Here is a 24,245-nt window from a genome sequence, read left to right on the forward strand (position 1 = left end):
TGTCAGCCTGCAACTTAGTCTTTCTGAAAGACACACACTGTTTAAACCTCTGAATGCACTATCAATGCTGCAGCTTATATTTTTAATGCAATGGTAATGATGACAATTATTTAACAATAGCAGTAAAATAATTTCCCTGCTCCACATTCTCTCTCTCGACCTCTGGAACACCAGAGGTCGCAATACATTGTGTCCTCGCTCAGCAAATCAGACAACCTCATGTCATCTAATTGGTCCAGTAATAAACACCAGCTCCCATTCGAGAACACTCCATGTGTAAGCTTAGGTTTTCTCGGTCCCTCTCTTGTGGTTCATCAGCCTCGGGCCTTCCTGTGGTCGCCGAGATCTTCTGCAAAGGAAACAAAACACCTTTTCCTGGACCTTTTCCTGCACCTGGACTCTGTAATCAAAAGCCTGATCCTAATTATCTTCTTAACTTATTGACTTGTATTTATATATATTCTTCAACGTTACTCATCACTTTAAAACTCTTTAAGCGCTGGTTTCACATCCGGTTGCTCGCTCTATTTTCCCTTATCTGATCATCAACATCCTGTACACAAATTGTCGCTGCTGCAAGTGCCTTCACTCTGACTTAAAGCCACCTTTTTAACAAGAAAATCATTATACGCGCCTATTCTACTAAAAGCTCCAAAAGAAAACAACCACTTTAATCAATTAAGTTTAAGCATATAAGCAATTACTCCTGCATACATTTCATCATAGCTAAATGCTGCCTTGAAACAACTCCTGTGTGTTAACACTAACTTCATTTTAAAACCTTACATTTCCTATGTTATAACCTGTGTTTGGTATAGCCTTTTTATTTCATTTTGCTCCTTTTAATGTAACAATACCTTCTAATTCTAGTTTATCAGACTTAACCAAAATATATGCTTTCCTTCCTCTTTGGTCCTTCTTTAAGTTCAGTTAAAAGCTAAATGAATTTGAGGCCTTTTGCCTGGAATCAATACTGTCATGTGTATTTCTGGACTCTGTGTCTGTAAGCGCGTGCAATCCTTTATTAACTCATATCATCCTCACAGTAGATTGGCTAATCATAGCGCTAGCCAAAGGCTCGTGACCCTCCAGAGACGAATTGAGCCACAACTCCTTTAAAGGCACAAAATGCAATATGTATAAAAATCATTTCTATTTATAAGCTCTCCCCTTTATCCTAAAAATACCTCCTATGTAATAGCTGTATGTGTAAGCCTACATTATAACCACTACTTCTAGAAATCAAAAAAGAAATCAAACCTGTTCTACTCCTAGAACCTTCACTAGTTTTCACCAAAGGATATCTTTTTGTCAACGTGTCCCACAATTTCCCTCTAAGATTTGTACACAGCTTTGAAAAACCCGGCATTGTATCTTCTAAACAGGATTCAGTTCACTTTAATCCTTTAACCTTAACATAAAAATAACAGTTACAGTTTTACCATATCCAAATGACCCAAAAAAACCCCCAAACATAATCACACATAATAAGAACCAAAAAAGTCCTAAAATGATCCTAAATTATTAAACAATTAAATTATTAAACCTTAAATTCCCCCTTTATTTTGACACATTTCATGTGTCACAATACTATACAAAACTTAAAATGCTCCGTTTTCCCCACTCATGATCCAATCTATGTCATAAAAATAAACTTAAAACAGAACAATTATTCAATTAATGGTAACTGAGTTATATCAAAAAATGTTTCCCCTTTAACATTCGGCATTCTCCCAACAATATACTATAATACCATAATCTAACCCCACTTAATAAAACAAAAATTTTCTCTGATAAAAGCAAATTGTTTGTCCACATTTATTCATCCCCCTTCATCCAGCCACACATTCACTCACATGCAGTCACACCATATTTTTTGCTAATAGTGGAGCTTCCCGCGCAACTTCTCCACCCTCAGCAAAATGAGCTCAGTCATTTTTATTTTCCATAGGAAAATATTTCTTTATGCTTTTGGACTGGATTGACTCGCTACAATCCTACAATTTTGGACAGGGACTTACGACCTGATCAGTCCCCACAGGTAGCTTTCTCCTCAGCCAGTTGTAATCTGGAAAGCCCACCTTATATTTGCTCTTCCCGAGAATTTTCAGCGCCGTTATTCACTGTTGCAGGCCTGCTTAAAACAAAAATGAGAAAAAATAGAGCTGATTATTAGCTCACAAAACACAAAACAAAATCACCTGACAGGTTTTCTTTAAGTGCACTGTTACAAAATAATGGGCCCCTCCCAGACATGTCCATGTTTCCAAAAACTCCCTCTATTAAAAACAAAAACAACAACAACCCGAACCTAACGGACAGAATCAACCCATCACCACAACAACCTCAACAACCTTAAACACACAAGTATTGCCACCACATAATTTCACCTCCTCGATACACCGAAAGTCTCATTAAAACCACACAATTTGCACACAAAAATCACCCCCTTTATGCACTTTAACATACTTAAATTCAGCATAAAACCCCCTTACGACAACATATAATCACTAAACTATAAATTTCCTACCCCAATCTGCACTTCTCTTCTGTCTGCTATGCTTCCTCTTCTGAAAGCCTCAGTCACACACACACACAGGAAGCTCCTCCGTCACCACTCACTCCAGCTAATTTGCATACTGAGTCATCTCTCAAGAAGTTGCCGTAACAAGAGAAACATATGTTTAAACATTACCCCCTTATTAAATTATTTTATTTCTTTCTACAGTGATCACTACTGTTGATCACTTAGTATCAGAGCACTCCTAAGTCCCCTTTTTTAACAACTACTCTAATCACTTTTTTGTCTTCATAACTCACTCCCTTTGTCATATGGCTTCTTCTATTCCTCAATTACAAACTCAAATGTATTTTATTAAACATTCACACCATTGTATCATTCATACAAAATAGCAAGCTGTTCTTCATTGCATATGTTTGTGTTCTTAGCCAGGTTTAATCTGTGTCTATGCATTAATCATCATGCGCTTGTCTTGTCTTTATAAGGTTAATGCATTTTCTGGTTGTGTATGTGAATTTGCATATGTTGCTTTTGCAGTGTTTCAGACTCCTGCACAATTCTCCACTTAAGCCGTCAGTTCTCTTTCCCAAATTTGCTAACCCAAATTTTAAGTTCCCACCGTATTAACAGCATTCCTGCTCCTCAGCCAGAAGTTAGGGCCCACTTGTCAGGTTTATGGAGACATGGCGCTGTGAACAATTCAACCAGAAACTTGCCTTGACATGTCCAGTCAAGTTAACCTACAGGTTTCTTCTGACCGCTGCATGGGGAGAATTGATCCAGGTCTGTTTCGCCCCTAAAGAAACACAACTGAGACGTTTTCATTATTATCATAAGTACTTAAACTACCCGTTTCCCTCTCTCTGGTCAGAAATCCTAACTTATGTTATGTGTATAAGTGTAAGCAGGTCTTCATTGCTTTTCCTATGTATTTTGTTAATGTTCAGTGAGTGTAAGCTGCTTTCTTCATTGCCTCTGTATGTCATAGTCAGGTTTAATTCATGCATCTTTTCCCTGATTTCTTAATTCAACACTATCTCACTTCTGATTCTTTCCAAAAATAATTTCACATATAACACTTTGTGTATGTGTTTTCTATTCATTGATGTAATTGTCAGTTATTTTCTCTCTTCATTTTACCTTCTTTTGTTTACCTCTTTAGTTTCCTGGTGGACATCTCTAAACACCATCATGAGTTCAGGCTTCGATTTCAATCCAATTACACCCTGTATTCTCACAGTCGAACTCGTCCGGCTTCACCTCTCTGTTTCTCTTCAGTATTTTCCTTTTGGATTAAGTCCCAGCCTGGCAAAATATCACATTCAGTGCCTTTAAACAGTCATGTCACACTGTTCTTACCAGCCTGCTGTTCACCGTCCATGTTTCATCACGTGGTTTCTTCTTTTCTGTTGATCCTTTCAGTCGTCTCTTTCAAGATTACTCCAAGCATGGCAAATCTGACAATCACTGTCCAGTGCTTTCCACAGCTCATTATCCCACTGTTCAACTGCCCAGCCTGTAATTTACAGTACATGTTGCATCGTGTGCTTTTCCATGCTGCTGCTGGTCCCGTCAGTTTGGTTTCAGTGTTAACGAGTCAGTTGCACTGTCTTTTGGCTGCTGTTAATTCTTGAAGTCCACGATGTTCTGTCGGTCTTCATCAGGAGATTAACTGTCCTTTGAGCTTCTTCTCAGGATGGGGACAAGTGCGAGGTCAAGCTGTAAAATTTTAAGCCAAAATCTGGCCTGTTTTCTCCCAATTATGCTACTCTAGTGGTTTTGGCGCCGTACTCAAAATTCCAGGTTGAGAGAAGTCCACCTTTATTTATCTGTAATCTGTGTTGACACACTAAAACATACAATTAATATCCTTTTCATTTCTTTTCTCAAAACCTCCATTCGCTTTATCTGCCTAGAGTTTAACTCATCTGTTTCTCTCTCTGGGTGCTCACTCGTCACAGTCACTTCCTTTTATGCGCATGTAACTTCCTGTCACACACACACAGCTTCTCAGAGCAGCTCAAGCTGCTTTTCTGTTTCTGCAGGCTAATCAAACTTATTTTGTATTTACAATCTACAAACCCTCTGTAATTCTACTAACTTTTGATCTAAAATGTAGCATCATTCACACAATGATTTCATAATCCTCTCACACACACACCTTTTTTAAATAAACTAAACTCTTTGCATTTGTCAGCATTCACATCACAGCCTTCAGCGTGCTCAGCAGAGCTCTTTCAGAATCGTCTCACACACACCGCCTTGCACTCACTCTACTACCAACTTTCATAGTGTTATTATTATTTATTATGTTGTACACCTCACACCCAATCCCTCAAAGCCTACTACTCACAGCATTCACCCTTAAACTGTGACAGGAGTTGAGGAATATACTCAAAACACGCTTTCCTAACAGTATTTTAGACATGCTTGTCATAATCAGAAAGAGCAAGTAAAAACAAACAAACAAAAAAATTGAAACCTCCATTAATTCTCACCACACACACAAGAAATTGAAAAAATAAAACACACCAGCAACTATTGCTGGAGAGAAGTTACTACTGAAAGTAATATGTTAGTCTTAAGTCTATATAGTGCCCTCACTATATTTATATATCTACATCCAAATTCAGTCAATTACTATACATCCACTACGGCAACTCAATACTTTATTTATAGTCCTCTAATGAACATAAATGGCATTTGAAACACACACTCAACAATGTTTGCAGCAGTATATGTAAAACCAACTGTGGTTTAAACAGTTCACTGCTTACTAATTTGCATTTTCACACTCACACACACCGTCTAAAAATAGCTCCAGCATTGCCTCAGACTCCTTTCACACAGAGATCTCTTATATTTACAATTACTGTCAGATCTGTCAGCTTTAGCGCCTAACCAATTTTGACAAATTTAAGTTAACGGTCCAACCGATAAAAGTCCAACTTTTTTGTAATCAATTAACCAGTATCTGTCCAACAGTTTCTGGCCTCATCTCTAAAGTCCCTAACTCAATTTAAAAGCGTCAACCAACCCAAACTTTGCCTGAAGCTCTATTTTTTGGCGTTTCACAGCCAAGGCTTACCCCGAAGTGTTAAGTTAAAGTTACACGCCCGAAGTCCAACTTCTGCTGACCAAAAAAGCGCAGACTACCGTTCCAAACGGTAGAGTGGTCCAACCACTAGCTTATTCCAGGATGCCCTGTACCCCACAGTTAAGCCACACTGAACTAACCCTCTTCGCCGAGAGGTCAATGTCGCGCGTCCACGACAAGGAGGGAGCATAACCTCTGCGCTTCCTAGAACCCCCACGGTTCCGTTCTAAGATAATTTATAATACTTTGAAACAACAATCAACACCCAAAACAAGTGTATGACTGAAGCAGGTCCAACCTTATAACCAAAAAATAACCAAATTCCCTAACATACTAAAATCATTGAGCAGTCCAACTGCTTTCCACGGTCCAACCGTATTAAATCCTTTTAGCGGTCCAACCGCATTCAATCATTACCAGCAGTCCAACTGCTTTTTACGGTCCAACCGTATTCAATCGTTTTCAGCAGTCCAACTGCTTTTAAATCCTCAGTACTGTCATGAGATTCTCATCAAAATCAAAGCAGACATTTACCGGCAACTTTTACTGAATAGACATTTAATTTTATCATCCAATTCAGCACACTTCGGATAAAATCAACAGGCCTGTGCCTACCTCTTTTTTAAAGGCGCCTGTCCCCTCAGTTTGGTTGCCGGGTCACGCCTGCCTGTCTGACCACAACGGACCACCGAATACATCACCGTCTACACCTCCAATTCTCCCTCCTCAATTACCGGACGAAGCCCCCAAAATGTTAAGGTTCAAAATTGAGGAAGGAGAGTACAAACCACCATGGTCCAGAAGCTCTTGGTCAAACAATGATTTTAATGAATACACACGTGTGGGAAGAACAGGAATTGGTCTTCGACTTACTCAAAGCATACACAGATTTTTATAGCATCAGGGTTTGAATTACTGACGCCCCTTCATACGTCACAGACAGGATATATACATACGTCAAATCAAAACCACAACGACTTTTAACACGGTTTAAAAAGAACATCGTCTTCTATCTTCATAACAGGTGCATCCTGTCACTGCCAGATGCTCGCTTGTCATCTTGACACCTCAGCAGCAGTTCTGCGACAAACTGCTCTTTGCAACCCCAGCAAAACATAATTAAACTTTCCCCTCTAAATGATTCTCTCTAACTGAGTGTGTGTGTGTCTGTGTCTGTGTGCTAACCACAATTGCACCCTGTTTCACCTCGCCGACTAGCTCCTGACCTCTAACCAGACAGAGAGACAGAAACCACTCTCGTATATGTAATAATCGAACTGAAACTATGGATATGACTTTTACTAAATAAATGTTTTAATCAAGAACCTCTACTAAAAGCTTAATAAAAGAATATAAAAGTATAACAGAATCTTTTGAATAACCTAGACTTTTCTTTCACTTCTGCAACCTCTCTGCAACTTCCTGTCAGCCTGCAACTTAGTCTTTCTGAAAGACACACACTGTTTAAACCTCTGAATGCACTATCAATGCTGCAGCTTATATTTTTAATGTAATGGTAATGATGACAATTATTTAACAATAGCAGTAAAATAATTTCTTGCTCCACAACGTCCACCGCAATGTATGAGCATTCGGGATTAGATGACCCGCTGGAAGCATGGATGACCTCTGTCTTTGGGCAATGGAAAGGTTTCATTATGTCAATTATGGTTTCTTTGTTTGTTTTATTGCAGTATTAGTGACATGTGGGTGTTGTTGTGTGCCTTGTATCAGAGCCTTGTTCGTAAGACTCATCAATCGTGCTGTGGGAGAATCTGATACAAAGGCAGACACCATGATGCCACTTTTGGGAAATGAGGAGTCACAGTATGAAAACATTATGGTGAGAGATTTAGTTTAGTTTTATCTGCCTTACAGCAGATAAAAAGGGGGATTTGTAGAATGTTTAGCTTATTTTAGAGTTTAGAAATGTGTTAAAATATAATGTAGAACTATTGTAGGGTACCCCTCCCCCACTTGAGCTGTGAAAGTAAAACAGAGAGGAGTTAATGCTGAGTGGAAATTCCCCAGAGGATGTGTGGGTGGGGGTCTCAACATTGTAACTGGATACCTGTGGTCTGGAAGTGAGAGGGGTTTTATGACCTCTAGGGAGTTACCTACACCCACAATGTTTTAACGGTCACGCACACACATCCATACGCACACTTACTTACGTGCTCGTGCACATAGACACAGACAGAGTTTGCAGCACACCGTGGGGGGGGTTATGATGGGGTTACTTCTATAAAGCTGGCTGTAACTAACAAAGGGGTGAAGATTTTGGAGAGGGACATCGGCTCGTCTTCCCTTCTAGAAGTGCATGCTTAAATGAAGAAGAGTAAAGATAAATGAAGATGAATAAAGATGAATAAAGTTTTGTGAAAATGACTACTGAGTCCGGTGCCATCTCTGGATGCTCGAGGAATAAAAAGAACCGGGGTAAAACTGATTTCTCAACAAGAGTCATCACAAAACTTCTGAAGATGGCAAACTCAACATGAACAATTTATAAAAGACCCCACAAAGCTGGGTGGGACAGGCCTTGAGGACACAGCACTCATCTGGTCTGGTCCAGCAGACGTTGTAACAGTCACAATGGTGTGGTGTCTCTTTAAGACCACCCAAGTCGAGGGTTAATGTTGTCATCCATATGCGCCACTGGCTCTCTCTGTGATTGTGTGGACATGTGCTTACACGCTAGTGCATGAGGACGGACAGATTTTATGTTTTACCGCTCCAAACACCTTTCTTTTGCAACGTTATGGGTTGTACAAACACTGTGCGCTATGTTTGTTAAGCTGCAGCCGTTCAACCGGGCTTATATGGTTGATGAAGAGAAGGTATATTAAAGAACATGCTGTGGAATTCCCAATGCCAGTGCGAGTGTGTATTCTTTCGACTATCCTGCTAAGTGTTTTGCCGCCTCCTCTCAACCACTAAACACAACCCGACGTTACAACGTGCTTGATGCTGCAACATGCTGCAACACTTCAAACTGATCATAACTGTGTCAATAAAACCATGAATGCTGCCAAACTGCTCAGTGTTCCTTCATTGATGTAGAGGTGTGTGTGTGTGTGTGTGTGTGTGTGTGTGTGTGTGTGTGTGTGTGTGTGTGTGTGTGTGTGCAGACAGTGAGCAAGAAGACGATGAAGAGGATGATGAAGGTAAAGAGAGCAAAGAAAATGAAGGTCACCCTGAGGGTGGTGGGAAGGATGAGGAGAGGACAGTTTTCTTACATTTTTTGTCCTTCGTGCTTTTGAACCATCAAACTGTAGGTCAGGAAAGCTGATTCTTTTTGTCTGTTTCTGATAATAAAACATGTTTCTGGGGACGTCGTGTTCAGCTGTCTTTATCATGCAGTATAGTAAACATGTTTCAGTGTGAATGTTAGAAAGATGAGATTTTACTGTGAAGCTTTTTTATACCAGGGGAATCATAAATACTTCAGTGATGTAAATAATGCTCTCAGAAGCTGGAAACTCCAAGCAAAACTCACTGAACCATAAATAACTGTAGATCACAATATGATGAGAAATGAGGGCTGAAATGTGAGGAGATTTCAGACTTTTCAGACTTATGGACGTATCATAGATTTGTATTAAATGTGGTTTATGAAAAGTTCATTACTGCTTTGTAGATTTGCCCTCATTAACATACTGTCTGACCTGCTGACTTACACAGGTCAGCTTCACTGTTTGATTCTGATAGCTGAGCTGACACAGGCTCTGTGATCTGCTGTAGTTTGTTAGAAATACTTTGACTCACAGAAAAAGCTGCTCAGCTCTTGTTCTGGACACATTTGGGAGAGAACCTGCCTCTGTGTGTAACAGCGCCCCCTGCTGCTCTTGATGATAAATGTGCAGATGCTGATTCTTGCTGTGACTGTTGATCCGACTGGAAGTTCTGTGGTTACAGGTCCAGCTTCCTCCTGTGAAACCTGTACTAGTGAGCTGCTGTTACAGACCACCAAGTTCTAATATCCAGTATCTCCAGGTCACAAACCTGCAGTCAGTCAGTGGAGACCTTAATATTGACGGGTTCTCACATACCTATATTTAGCCACGTCCCTGCTCAAGATGATTTTGTGTGATCAACTCGACCGTAATAACAAAAAAATACTTTTAAAGAAGGATCAGAGTTTCTTTTTATTCCTGTCAAACATTTATCACATTTTTGTGGAGATGAATGTGTTTGAAAAACCTTTAATTTATTTACTGCCTCATATACCAACTACTACACCTGCTGCACCCTCTCACCTTTGATGGTGTTTGAGGGACAGAAACAATTGAAATGAACATAAACTTAAATGCAACATAAGCATCATGTCAGTGGCTGCCTTATCTGTATGTTTAGGATCATTATCCTCCTGCATTGACTGAAACTGAAGGACTGTTTGTTAACTTCAGTGAGAACTCTGACATTTCTAAACTGAAGTTTATTTATATAGAAGAAAGTGTTAACAAGCTTAAAAGTTGATGTGAGCAGTAAATAAAAAGGGTTAATGTTAAAGAAGAAACGCTTTTGTGAGTTTTATGTTGCATTAAAGTATATGTTCATATTTTACTCTTAATAGGAAAAGAACAAAATGTACTACTCGCTCTGTCTCTAGAAACAGGAAGCTCACCCTGTGACATTTACCGCAAGAGATTAACACACACACACACACACACACACACACACACACACACACACACACACACACACACACACACACACATGTATGCAAAATTAAAGGAAATTGCTATGCTTGTTTCACCCTGCTTACTATAAATAAAAACGACTGCTGCAGCTCGGCGTGAGTCTCGCTCTGGGTCCCTCTCTGAGCTCTCACCCGTGCAGCACGTTAACAGTCTCCAAGTGTCTCAGTGTTGTTTATTCACCTAACTGTTTGATAACTGTATATCTCTGACATTTAATTGGTCCTTCGAGCCGGATGTCCTCATCAAGTCCCGTCGTCGTGAGAGGCTTGCGCTGAAGTCTGTGCACAGCTCCTTTCCCGGAAAGGATAAAGTCCAGGGACGTGAATTCGGGTCCTGGCCAGCGTCTTATACAGGTCCACGACGGTGGGGGTTGATGGCGGACGTCAGACCGGCGACCATCCACTGAGGTGAATATTCCACACTTAACACACTTCGCGGAAAACAATCGGCTGGGACAGCCTGCGTGGTCTGAGTACATTAAAAATAGGAAGTAACCTATTGCTAACACAAAAAGTCTATAGAGAGACTAGTTACTTATCAGCTCACCTGAAACAGTGGTTGGAAGCAAGATAAGGTTATCAGCTCACCTGAAACAGTGGTTGGAAGCAAGATAAGGTTATCAGCTCACCTGAAACAGTGGTTGGAAGCAAGATAAGGTTATCAGCTCGCCTGAAACAGTGGCTGGAAGCAGATAAAGGTTAGCGGCTCACCTGAAATAGGGGCTAGTAGCAGATACTAATAAGACACTCAGAGCTGTCCAGCACAAATTTTGCGCGTACAAACTGTTTTTACTGTTTTGTTTGGGGAATAAGCTATTTTCACAGCACATTAAGGAGGCTGAGCTATTCCCCTGAATTGTTTACCGTTGATTGCTAACGTACTGGTTGAATGAGGATTTGGTTGTGCTTCATCACATAAAATCGACAACCGCTTTCAAGTGTAGCTTGAAAGTAGAAGGCTGTTGTTGGAATCCGTCCTCGCTCTTTGTGCCAGAGACAGCATCACGGGTCTGTATGTAATTACAAGATAAAAAACTGCAAATAACCCTAAACACACCTACAAAGCAAAATGGGTAATAACAAAACTAAACTCACCGCTGATGAACAGTGGTTAGATAAAAAAATCGTCCCGGCGCCGGTCAAATTAGTGCTAATAGATGGAGGAACCGAAAGAAATTAAACTGCCCTGCGTGGGAGGGAAAATGCAGTCCCTCTGCAGTAACTATTTTAAAAGAGACCCTCCAAACAGAACTAAATAATGAAACATAGTTGGCATGACGACCATGCCCAGAATGTATAAGATAAATAAAAGGAAATAATTCACATAAAAACCTTTTAAATAAAATAGAGAGATGCATAAGGTACATTAAGGCTGTGTCATTGTTCAGCCAAGGAAAGTGTGTGAAAAGGTAAATGTCTCCAGCTTGGGAAAGGGTGAAACTGCAGATCACCCGAAGCCCTTGATGGATACAAAATAAAATATAAAAATATAATAATAAATTACTTGGTTCGACATGCAACAGAGAGCATGAATGTGACTGAAAGTTGGATCTGAGATGAGGCAAACAGAAGACCAGTCTAAAGAGTAGGCACAAACCTGTTCAGAGAAAAAGCAAATTTGTACAGATTGGATGAATTCTAAATTATCTGTTTGCTGAGCAAGATGATCCTAACTATTTAATTGGCTCAGTAGTAGTATAGTGATATACACTAATAAAATATTATAATATACTATTGTCATTATATAGAAAGAAAAAGATGATAATATTAATAATGATATAATATTAATAACAAGAAGTATCCTAGTCAGTTATGATGTGAGATGGACAATTGTTATGAAGTAGTCTGCATCAAGCTTAAGGTTTGCTCAAACTCAGTATAATGACATATGAGATGAAGAAAATAAAGGAAATATCTAAACCAATTAGGTGCATAGAGGCACTTAACCTGCTTGAAAACCTGTCATTTATCCTAGATAATTATTACTGAGATATAGAGCACATCTATAATAACAACTAATAAGCCAAACCCTGTAGATAATAGCTAAACCTACAGGATTGAGAAGCTGAATTAAATATGTGGACACCGCTAAGTTGATGAGCATGTTACACATTTTCTTTTATTTTTTATTTATTTGTTTTTTAGAGCAGAGGCTGCATGCTATTAAAAGCCAACATGCAGCTGTCTGTGAGCTCAGTTTTTCCCTCACACTTCTGCTTTGTTTCTGGCAGCATTTTTTCTTTGTCTTTTTGTGTCCTGACTCATGTATGTTTTTGTTTTGTTTGATTATTTTGTTGGTTTGGAAACAAATTTGTGCCAATACTTGTGGATCACAGTGATGCATAGTGATTAGGCATATGATTTACAAATGCCCAGCTTTAGAGCTGTGAGCTATGAGCAATGCAAAGTTTAAAATATATATATATATATAAACAAAACCCTAACATTTAATTAAAACCCTAACTTCAAAGTTTGAAATATGTAAGATGTGTGAATTATTTGAAAAACTAAAAGGTATCTAAAAATGCCTCAAGTGAAAATGTTTTGAAAGACATTCTGCCATTAAATGAAGGTTTTGAGTCGTGGAGAGAAGCAGTTGAGCTAATTAGAATGCATTGGCATCTAAATGGCCATGAAATGCTCCAAGTGATTCAGGACTTACTAGGTCTTAAAATGGGGACAGTAAAGGGAGAATTCACGGGGTCAAACAATCGGGGAGAGCCCCTAGGCCCCGATACTGAGGCTTTGGAGGCTCAGTTAGGGGGGTTATATGAACGGATTAGAGTCCGCTTAGCCCCAAGAGCAGACTATAGTAAAATAGGAGAGGTAAAACAGAAAGAGGCCGAAACAGCATCAGACTTTCTGGACCGTTTGCGTCCAGTTTTTAGGCAACATTCTTGCCTGAAATTATGAGGAGCGCCCACAAACCCCATATCAACAACAATTAAAAAATGCATTTTTAAATGGCCTCCTCCCAAAAGTAAGGGCCCACGTAGAGAAACATTGGGTCACACAAAATACAGGAAGTCTGCCAGACGCCTTACAATACGCTGAACATGCGGTTAAAGTACAAAAAAAAAAAAAAAAGGAGGAGTTTTCACCGTAGATCCTGCAACAGGATTTGTAGCATTTTCCGGTGAACATAGGAGACATAAGCCAGGCCCCTACAAAGGGAAGGGAAAGGCAGGTGGAAGGAACACAGATCGTAGAACAAAAAATACAACTTGCTACAACTGTGGAAAACAAGGGCATTTTGCCCGCGAGTGTAGGCAAAGGAAAAGGAATGACAGTGAGGAAGAAGACGATAGGAACAGCAAGTGACTAGAAAAAAAAAAAAAAAGCAAACACAGAAAAATATCGTCTAGTTCATGATCTTAGAGCAATAAACAAGGTAACAGAACAAATCCCACCTGTGGTAGCAAATCCACACACAATTTTAAATCAAGTGACACCAAAAGAACAATGGTTCTCAGTTATAGATCTCTCAAACGCGTTTTTCTCTGTGCCATTACACCCAGATTCACAAAACCTGTTCGGATTCACTTTTGACAATGAAAAGTACACCTACACCAGACTGCCGCAGGGTTTTCAGAACAGCCCCACCCTGTATGCAGAGGCATTAAAGAAATCTATGTCATTATGCACGCTCCCTGCCACAGGTCAATTTTTTCTATACGTTGATGATATTCTCGTTACAGGAGACACGCAACACAACTGCAGAAAAAACACCATGACTGTGTTGCAACACTTAGCAGAGTAGGGTCACAAAGTCTCACAACACAAGTTACAGTTGTGGAGCAAAGAGGTCACGTACCTCGGACATAAGCTTACAGGAGAAGGCAGAACACTGTTAGACAGCAGAAAACTAGCAGTGCAGAATGCTCCAAAACCGCTCACAAAACAACAAATTATGAGTTATTTAGGTATCTGCAATTTTAGCAGATGCTGGATACCTGAATATGCTCTGTTAGCTGAACCCCAGCACACTCCACATCAGCAGATGGTGACGCGCACTGCTGTCTAAAGAAGCTAGATGAGGAAACATACAAGCTGGTTTCGTTAACATCTTTGTAGACGGTTCAGCGTTCAAAATAGTCTCGGGCGAAACTGTGTAGGTTATGCAGTAACCACAGTAGACACAGTTTTAGAAGCAAAAGCCCTAACTTCCTCTTTTTCGGCACAGAGTGCTGAGCTCATTGCTGTCATACGTGGTCACAGCTACACAAAGGTCAAGTTATAAACATCCACACTGACAGCCAATATGCATTTGCAGCAGTGCGTCATTTTGCAAAAATATGGCAAGAATAGGGGCATGGACACCTCCTAAAAGAACTATTAGAAGTCATTACTTTGCCAAAACAACTAGCACTATGCAAATGCGCTGCACACCAAAAAGATAACTCAGAAATTACTAAAGGCAATAACTTCGCGGACCAAGCCGCAAAGAAGGCCGCACAGCAACCAATACAAACTTTAATGTCTGAAACCTCACAGCTAATACCATTTGATGTACTTAAAGACGAACAGAAAGCCGCACCTATCGCAGAGCAAAAAAATGGCTAAAGTGTGGAGCAGAACTGCACAATGACTTAATGACCTGTATTGGCAAACCAATACTGCCAAAATCTCTACACAAGACAGCAGCATTAGTGACAGATGGCTTAACGCTTCTGTCAAGGGGTGGAATGATAGATGTTCTCGCTAAGCTCACACCCTTTGAAATCGTTCATGGGAGGCCGTTTCCACTGCCTCTCACTAGTGAGCCTATTAACAAGTCTATAAGAGAAACCACCCTAGCAGAGTGGATGACTAAGTTGCTTGAGAATAGAGAGATTGTGCTAAACAACCAACTGCCGAGTGATATCTCTCCAGTGTCTTGCAGGTTACAACCAGGAGATTGGATCCTGATCAAAGTGCTCCAGTGGAAAAATTGGAGTTCACCTAGGTGGGAGGGCCCATACCAAAGTCCTACTCACCACGCCAACTGCCTGCAAAATAGCAGAAAGACCATCTTGGATCCACCAAAGCCACTGTAAAAAAGTGAGTGACAATCCAGACGCTTAGACGCCGGTTCCCCTAGCTTCCAGGTGATCTGTTGGTGAAGGAAAGGGCTGATTGGGTATAACCCGCCCTTTGTCTTCTCGCTGACGGTCTACTCACCAGAAGTCTAGGTGTGCCTGGTCACCATGAAGAAACTTGTCCTCATAGTGGCTGGCATCGCACTCCTAGTGAGCTTACTAGTGCTCACCCAGAAGAAAGAAGAAAAACAGCACCACCTGCAGAAGAAGTGGACACATGACAATTCTCACATCTGCCGACCACAGCCATACACGCAACCATATATGGAACACCACCTGAAACTGATGAAAGCCTGTGCATATTCAGCAAAGCAGCCAATGGTAGCTGCACAAAGAGAGACCTGTATGCATTAGGACTATTCCTGAAGGGTCAAAGCACAAGGAAGGCAGACACTATCCCATGGTGCAACGGAACCAAGGACAACAAAGACACCCCTTGTGCCTACAACTTGACAAATTGGAATTACACATGTAATGAAGAGCATTGGGTCAACATCAACGCAAGCAACACAAGAACCAAATCATTCGCCATAATCCTGCCACCGCACACCCAGCACCCAATCTGTTTCAACTTCTCAGATGGAAACAGAAAATTGGGCCGGAACCACAACTGCACACAGACACTTGATTTCACCGGAAGTACAAAAGGAGGAACATTCACCCTGAAAAAAGGAACTTTCTGGGTATAGGGAGCCGCTTGGGCCTGCGGGCCTAAAACCTACTTCATGCTCCCACCAAACTCCAACGGCCTGTGTGCACCAATACTGATCTCAGACCACACCTTCAAGATCACCGCAGAAACACACGCAACAAGACAGAAGCGCGAAGCGCCCACAGTGACGGGACACGACTCAGTCTGGGGGATGGATGTGCCCAAAAGTTTCAAACTATGGAACACAGGACAGAAGGTCCTGCATTCCCTGTTCCCATGAGTTGGAACCGGCAAAAACATGCTGCAGATTGAGACTTTGGACTACAGATTTGGACTATTCCTGAACAGCTCAGCAAAAATCAACAAGGTACAAAACGAGGAAATTGACGCAATAAGAATAGTGGTCATGCAACACAGAGTCGCCCTGGACATGATACTCGCAGAGAGAGGAGGGCTCTGTGTCCTATTCAACACCACATGTTGTACATACATCCCAGACAATGTACACTCACTTAACATGACCACTGCCCTAAATATCCTGAGACAACTCAGAGACGCTCAACAACAGGACTACGCTAACACCACTGAAGACTGGCTGACGTAGCTGTTAAACGGCAGCTGGAAGACCCTCGTGATCAAAGGACTTGTCTCGATAGGAGTTCTTCTTTTATTGCTTTGCATGTTCTCAACTTGCATTTTACCCTGTATCAGATCAATGGTTGACAAAATGGTACAAACCACGGTGATTACCTATGTTGGATTGCCACGCGAAGAGGAATACAAGGAAGAAGATTTAGTATAGGATATGACACACATGCTGAATGATGCTACAATTGAAAATGTTATAAGCAAGTGATTGTTGGCTGATAATAAAGTATGATTAAGTGTAAAATATTAACAACAGGAGGGAATGTTAAAGAAAAAACGCTTTTATGAGTTTTATGTTGCATTAAAGTATAGGTTCATATTTTACTCTTAATAGGAAAAGAACAAAATGTACTACTCGCTCTGTCTCTAGAAACAGGAAGCTCACCCTGTGACATTTACTTCAAGAGATTAACACACACACATACATACACACACACACACACACACACGTATGCAAAATTAAAGGAAATTGCTATGCTTGTTTCACCCTGCTTACTATAAATAAAAACGACTGCTGCAGCTCGGCGTGAGTCTCGCTCTGGGTCCCTCTCTGAGCTCTCACCCGTGCAGCACGTTAACAGTCTCCAAGTGTCTCAGTGTTGTTTATTCACCTAACTGTTTGATAACTGTATATCTCTGACAGTTAAACACACAGTATCGCTCTCAAACCGCTCCTCTTCCTGGAGTGAAGCACAGCCTGATAACCCCCCCTCTTCTTCCTGCTCTTAAACACAGCACCTCCTCTCTGTCCACGTGTTTCCTCGTTCCCTCCCCTTCAGATCTGCACTTTGAAGATGGGTGTAACCAACATGTGGTGACGTGTAAGAGCTGACAGGCTCCATTCACTGCAGAAACATGTTGTTGAGATCAGAGCTCAGACTAGTTTCAGTTATAAGGAAGAGAAACTCACACAGTCACTGACACTGAGAGGAGAAATGGCACAGAAAGGAGTTCAGCTGGACCGAGAAACCTTCTCTTGTTCCATCTGTTTGGATCTACTGAAGGATCCGGTGACTACAACCTGTGGACACAGCTACTGCATGAACTGTATTAAAAGTTTCTGGGGTGAAGAGGACAGGAAGGGAATCCACAGCTGCCCTCAGTGCAGGAAGACTTTCATACCGAGGCCTGTCCTGGAGAAAAACGTCATGTTTGCAGCTTTAGTGGAGCAGCTGAAGAAGACCAGACTCCAAGCTGCTCCAGCTGATCACTGCTATGCTGGACCTGAAGATGTGGCCTGTGATGTCTGCACTGGGAGGAAACTGAAAGCCATCAAATCATGTTTATCTTGTCCAGCCTCTTACTGTGAGAATCACCTCCAACCTCACTATGATGCAGCTCCATTAAAGAAACACAAGCTGGTGGCCCCCTCCAAGAAGCTCCAGGAGAACATCTGCTCTCGCCATGATGAGGTGATGAAGATTTTCTGTCATACTGATCAGCAGAGTATCTGTTATCTCTGCACAATGGATGAACATAAAGGCCATGAAACAGTCCCAGCTGCAGCAGAAAGGACTGAGAAGCAGAAGGAGCTCGAGGTGAGACGACTAAACATCCAGCAGAGAATCCAGGAGCGAGAGAAAGATGTGAAGCTGCTTCAACAGGAGGTGGAGGCCATCAATGGCTCTGCTGATAAAGCAGTGGAGGACAGTGAGAAGATGTTCACTGAGCTGATCCATCTCATCCAGAAAAGAAGCTCTGATGTGAAGCAGCAGGTCAGATCCCAGCAGGAAACTGAAGTGAGTCGAGTCAAAGAGCTTCAGGAGAAGCTGGAGCAGGAGATCGCTGAGCTGAAGAGGAAAGACGGCGAGCTGGAGCAGCTCTCACACACAGAGGATCACAACCAATTTCTACACAACTACCCCTCACTGTCAGCACTCAGTGAGTCTACACACTCATCCAGCATCAATATTCGTCCTCTGAGGTACTTTAAGGATGTGACAGCAGCTGTGTCAGAGACCAGAGATAAACTACAGGACAGTCTGAGAGAGGAATGGACAAACATCTCACTGACAGTCACTGAAGAGGATGTTTTACTGTCACCACCTGAGCCAACGACCAGAGCTGGATTCTTAAAATATTCACATGAAATCACACTGGATCCAAACACAGCAAACACACATCTGTTATTATCTGAAGGGAACAGAAAAGCAAAATTTATGAAACAACAACAGTCTTATTCTGATCATCCAGACAGATTCACTGGATGTTATCAGGTCCTGAGTAGAGAGAGTCTAACTGGACGTTGTTACTGGGAGGTGGAGTGGAGAGGAGGAGGAGTCTGTGTAGCAGTCGCATACAAGAATATCAGCAGAGCAGGGGGGGGGGCTGTGAATGTGTATTTGGAAACAATGACAAATCTTGGGCATTATATTGGTACTCAGGAAGTTTTAAATTTTGGCACAACAATGTCCGAACTGTCCTCTCAGGTCCTCGGTCCTCCAGAGTAGGAGTGTACCTGGATCACAGAGCAGGTATTCTGTCTTTCTACAGCGTCTCTGAAACCATGACTCTCCTCCACAGAGTCCAGACCACATTCACTCAGCTGCTCTATGCTGGACTTTGGCTTTATAGAGATGGAGTCACTGCAGAGTTGATTAAAGTCAAATAGAGAAGACAGGTTCATGTTGATCCCTGACCATTATATGTACTTGTGTAGTTTCTAAATGAGGCTTTACATTTTAGAAGCTGAGAAGTTCAGTGGTCCATTGATGTGTGAAAATAATATTGCACTGATTCAAACTGTACTTACATTTATATACCTTACATCAATATAAATCTGAATTTGTTCTTATGGCTGATAATCATGTGAGTTTAAATGATACTACTCTTCATATTCAGCATGTTTGAAATCTGTCATCAGTCTGGTTAGTGCTTTTATTCTGTAGTTGCTGTAGTGAGTTGTCAAATGCAACAATATATTGGAGCTGCAGTGATTCATCAGTTAGTCAATGATTAGAGAATTGATTGTTTTATCATTATTTTAGTCACATTTAAGATTGTTGATTTTCTTGATCATATATGACTGTAAACTTAATGTCTTTGAGGTTTGAACTTTTAAAATGTAACAAAAATTAAATAGTTAATGTTTGACATTTAATTTTATATTTCATATGAAAAGTTTGATCACACTCGATCATTTATACATTTAAATACAGACACTAAATGATACAGGCCTGTAGTACAGGGCAGTAGCACAGGAACAGAGCAGGAGGGAGGGAGAGAGAAAGAGAGCAGGAAGAGGACAACAACAAGAGACAACACTGTCACATTAGAAAGGTTTAGTATAGTGATGGGAATTCCAGCTCTTTTTAGAGAACCCAGTGTGTGAATGTGTGTGTGAATGGGTGGATGACTGGATATGTAAAGCGCTTTGGGGTCCTTAGGGACTAGTAAAGCGCTATATAAATACAGGCCATTTACCATTTACCATTTAGAACCGGCTCTTTCGGCTCCCAACTGGGTCTTCAGGTTGTTTTGTTGCTTTAGCTAATTTATTATCAACAACAATATAAAATTATGCACAAAAGGTATTATTTATGTTAAATTAGTTTTTTTATATATGTTTATATATAAATATATACGGTGGCCCCTACAGACAAGCACGTACAAACTCCAGAGTTTCACACGTGTTATAGAGGTAAATCACAGCAGCAATAGCTGAATCTCACAGAAAACTGCATTTTGAACATCAACACTCAGCTACCAGCTGAAATGAGCCTGCCTGTCCAGATGGAGGCGCTATAAGCTCACTGTTTCATGGTGTTACATTATTACAGTTTTTTCTGATTGCTTACAGTTTTTTCTGAATGCTTAAACCCTAACTGTGATTCCTGTAGAACAATTTCTAAAACTATTCAGACTTATAGCAAAACCACTCACTGAGTTTGCAAAACTGTTAGGGAAAATATTATAAAACACTTCTTCAGTAAAGACTCAGAGAAGAGAAACACAGAACTTCTTGCTAGCAAGGGCAGTCTCTCAGACTCGCGCTGAGCACTGCCCCCGGTCTTTATTTTATACTTCAGTGTGTGTTTGTGTGTGTGTGTGTGTGTGTGTGTGTGTGTGGTGATCAAAGGGTCAAAACACAAAACACAAAGGGAAAACATCCTTGGTCAGGAAGAGGGTAGACCCCCCCTCACCCTAGATGGTTCACCCTAGATAACACGGTGAGGAAGTCAAGCAGTTAAAGCACTTAGACTAGAACAGACGTAACTACGTTAATCCTGCCGTAAAACAATAAGACAAGGTACGACCTCTCATGCTCCCAGGACGTGGGGGTGCATTCCTGGAATGCACACCAAGCCTGCAGCCTGCTAAAGATCACACGCAATTGATTATATGCCTCTAAATATACATGGTTGAATATTTCCTAATACAAATAACTACATGCAGTATTCTACCATATGCAAACTTATATCACTAAAAGATTATACTGACTACTAAATACAATTTTCCATTGACAAAAACTAAAAGCACAAAAACTGCTTTGCACTCAGTTTGCAATTTTGTAACACACACTTTGCAAAACTGTAGGCACAATTCGCTGCACAACACTCAATTACCAAATTTCCAACACACTCCTAGCAAAAGTATACACATGTATGTCTATCATTAACACTAATTTGCCAACTGTCTGGCACACTTTCACATGTGAAAACTGTTTTAGATAATTAGTCCACTTTGCAATCAGCCTAAGCACTATAATACAGGTAAGCTGTGTGTGCGGAGTACAATGGAAGGAGCAGTAAGAGTGAGAAGAGTGAGAATCAGAGGAGGCCGAGGAGGCCGAGGGAGAGGACGTGGAGGTGAAGAAGTTGGAGGAAGAGGACGTGGAGGAGGAAGAAGAGGACGAGGAGGGGAAAGAGGAAGGGTAAGAAGAGTAAGAAACAGAATAACTGATGACACCAGAGCTACAATAGTGGACCATGTCATCAACCATGGGATGACCCTGAGGGAAGCTGGCCAACGTGTTCAGCCTAAACTGAGCCCCTACACTGTGGCAAGCATCATTAGGACATTTCGAAATGAGAATCGGTTAGTACAGTCACTTTGCACAAAGATTTGTAGCACTGCCATATACCAATGAGAAACACACCAATACCATTGATGTAAAAATACTGAAATTGTTACTTTACAGAATTGCTAGATGACCAGATGCTGGGGGCAGAGGAAGCATGTTCACTGCAGACCAAGTAACCCATATAGTCATTATGGCGATTGCAAATAATCCTATACTTGGAAATAAACACTTGTGTTTGTTCTGATGTGTTTGAATAAACACCAGTACTTGAAGTTTGGATCCCTCTATGCTTATGGATCTATGACAGAAGTATGGGCTCAAACTGACATAGCCTACCTTGTGCACAGAGAAAGCAAAAGCCAGATGTGTTTTGTATTCATACCATCAGTGTGCAGTTGGCGCATTGTGTGCTTAGTAGATGATGGCTTGTGTGTACTGTTTGATACGGAAACACCATTTTTACGAAGGTGTGAAGAGTTAATCTAGCTGTGTTTGCTTTTGCAAGAGAACTACAATGTTTTGATGATTGGGTGACAGGTTTTCTTATTTGTGTGAAGAGTTTTGCAAAATTAGCCAATAGTTACAGAAAATGTGCTTAAGCAATCAGAAAAAACTGTAAATGACAAGTAGATGGAGGCAGGACTCCACAGCAGGGGCATACTCCATAATGTGCTGTGCGTTATGTATAATGTATATATTGCTCACTTATTGTATTTACCAACATCAAGGAGTTATGAGCAAAGAAAGGCCACACCATAGTGCATGTTTAAATAGGGAAAGTTTATTGATCAAAATGTATTACGCAAATACGCATTACATTTTTTCAGCCCCCCAATCGAGTAAACAAAACCAATTACATGTTCAAAGCAACGGAACGGTGGCCCAATATCGGAGAGAACTCCACTCTTGAGTGAGCAGTGATGATTGAGCAGTCCGTTTTTTTTTTTGCAGATTCAAGCTGCTCTTCAAAATATTCGCCACCAGATGTCACCGGAGAGGACTGTGTTGAAAAGCTTCGAGTAATGAACCATTTTTCAATACAAGCTTCAGTGCTTCGGAAAGCTTCATTTGGCCATCACTAGCTCAACGCCTTCATGAACATGACAGTGTCATGAACTGGCTGTGTGGCAGGCAGGAAATAGGACCCAAACGCAAACTCACGGGAAAACAGGACTGAACTCAAAATACAGCTTTAATGCTGACAAAAGATGACAAAACATAACAGCGACACAAAATAACATGAAACTAAACTGGGAAGTACTAAGGAACGGACTTACGAGGACACACACGGAGGGGCACACAGTCGTGAGGTAGAACGCGACACCGAACTGAGGGAGACGCATACATAAATACACAGAGGGTTAACGACAGGGCTGGACTGGGACAAAAAATCGGCCCGGGCATTTTGACTAGAGACCGGCCCACCAGGATAAAGATTGAAAATGTGACGTCATTCAGGGGTAAAACCGCAAAGGATTCTGGGAACTTGTGGCAAGAGGTACTAGCGCACGCAGGCGTTCAATTGAACTCAGTTACACAGCGATAAAAATAAACCCAAAAAATGGCAAGAAGCTGTTGTATTATTAACTGCAATAGCTGGTCGCATGACAGCCACGGGAAGCCGACGGGTAAAGAGATCGTTTTTTTAATCGGATTACGTCGTTGAAGAGAAATTTTTTAAGCCATGTTTCCGAAGTAAGAGCCAACGGATGGTCTGGATATACCAAATATAACATCTCAGAACACTCCAGCTCACATGTTAGTCTGCTCCAAGCATTCCCACAAAGGTCAGTGTTTTGTAGTAGTTAATACGTCATTTTTCTTAACATAATTGGTGATAGAGCAGGGCGATATGGCCAAAAATATTTATCACGATATATATTTGAAAATTTGCGATAACGATATAACTGACGATATAATTGATGCGAGACAAAATACAACTCCACAACATTACTAGTGCAAAAAGACAACCTTCCATTTATTTTCACTTAAACAAGAAGCTGGTTTTTATGTACATTAAAAGCTTTATAAAAATGTAACAGTGCAAACGCAAATTCCTTGCTGAAAGTTTAACCAAAAGGCATTTCCAGTAAAAATGGGCTGACATATCCTGAGCATAACCATGTATAATATCCACTGAAGTTAAAAAGAGGTGCTTTGCAACATTAAACTGCAGTGTGCAGTACGCATTTTTCGGACCATAAGGTGCACAGGATTATAAGGCACATTAAACAAAACAAAGCAGTCAGATAAATCAAACTGTATTAAACTCATTCTCCTTGCTTCCTCCACTTCTGTACCATTGATTCATTAATGTTGAATTCTCTGGCAGCTGCTCTATTCCCATGTTGTTGCAGTATATTAATGACTAACCTTGTATTGTGGATAGATTATCTCAGTTGTTCTCCTGACTGAAGTTTGGTCCGTTTACAGCATCCTGCCATGCGATTGCATTTGTCTCTAACCATGAGGAACCTTCACGTTAACTTTTATAAGTGGAAAAGTGTTAGTGTTCGTCCTCCAG

General features: G+C 40.9%; 2 protein-coding genes and 1 pseudogene across 1 annotated transcript in view; 2 read left to right on the plus strand and 1 right to left on the minus strand.

The window, feature by feature from the left end:
- LOC145425493 (tripartite motif-containing protein 16-like) overlaps positions 1-19,803 on the plus strand; it is a 55,855-nt gene extending 36,052 nt beyond the window's left edge. Inside the window, exon 2 of the mRNA XM_080298575.1 lies at positions 19,746-19,803. The gene's annotated coding sequence lies outside the window, so the exon portion shown is untranslated. The remainder of the gene's footprint in view (positions 1-19,745) is intronic.
- The window catches only part of LOC113017517 (polymeric immunoglobulin receptor-like), a 199,039-nt gene that overhangs the window by 10,207 nt on the left and 164,587 nt on the right, over positions 1-24,245 (minus strand).
- Positions 17,435-19,594, plus strand: LOC113018191 (tripartite motif-containing protein 16-like; annotated as a pseudogene).

The sequence above is a fragment of the Astatotilapia calliptera genome, chromosome 3 (genome assembly GCF_964374335.1).
Source record: "Astatotilapia calliptera chromosome 3, fAstCal68.1, whole genome shotgun sequence".
In the NCBI taxonomy this organism is placed as follows: domain Eukaryota; kingdom Metazoa; phylum Chordata; class Actinopteri; order Cichliformes; family Cichlidae; genus Astatotilapia; species Astatotilapia calliptera.